At 39.7% G+C, this 718-nt stretch overlaps 1 non-coding gene across 1 annotated transcript; it reads left to right on the top strand.

Annotated features, from left to right (window-relative positions):
• Positions 1–310: 310 nt before the first annotated feature.
• Positions 311–418, top strand: LOC130958551 (small nucleolar RNA R71). Its single transcript, XR_009077665.1, has one exon. It is a non-coding gene; the product is annotated as a small nucleolar RNA R71 (small nucleolar RNA).
• The last annotated feature ends 300 nt before the right edge of the window (positions 419–718 follow it).

Here is a 718-nt window from a genome sequence, read left to right as displayed (position 1 = left end):
CAGGTGCATTTTGCATTTCAGACAGACTTTGAGAAATCAAATTGACTTGCTGAGTCAATATCTTGTTTTGAGCCAATATGGCATTTAGAGTATCAATCTCAAGAACTCCTTTCTTCTGATTTGTCCCATTGTTCACAGGATTCCTTTCAGAAGTGTACATGAATTGGTTATTTGCAACCATTTCAATTAGTTCTTGAGCTTCTGTAGGCGTCTTCTTCAGATGAAGAGATCCTCCAGCAGAGCTATCCAAAGACATCTTGGATAGTTCAGAGAGACCATCATAGAAAATACCTATGATGCTCCATTCAGAAAGCATGTCAGAAGGACATTTTCTGATTAATTGTTTGTATCTTTCCCAAGCTTCATAGAGGGATTCTCCTTCCTTCTGTCTGAAGGTTTGGACTTCCACTCTAAGCTTACTCAATTTTTGAGGTGGAAAGAACTTTGCCAAGAAGGCATTGACTAGCTTTTCCCAAGAGTTCAGGCTTTCTTTAGGTTGTGAGTTCAACCATGTCCTAGCTCTGTCTCTTACAGCAAAAGGGAATAGCATTAGTTTGTAGACCTCAGGGTCAACCCCATTAGTCTTGACAGTGTCACAGATTTGCAAGAATTCAGCTAAGAACTGATGAGGATCTTCCAATGGAAGTCCATGGAACTTGCAATTCTGTTGCATTAGAGAAACTAATTGAGGCTTAAGCTCAAAGTTGTTTGCTCCAAT

Source organism: Arachis stenosperma, chromosome 10 (assembly GCF_014773155.1).
Source record: "Arachis stenosperma cultivar V10309 chromosome 10, arast.V10309.gnm1.PFL2, whole genome shotgun sequence".
Classification (NCBI taxonomy): domain Eukaryota; kingdom Viridiplantae; phylum Streptophyta; class Magnoliopsida; order Fabales; family Fabaceae; genus Arachis; species Arachis stenosperma.
This window is presented reverse-complemented; position numbering and strand designations above follow the sequence as displayed.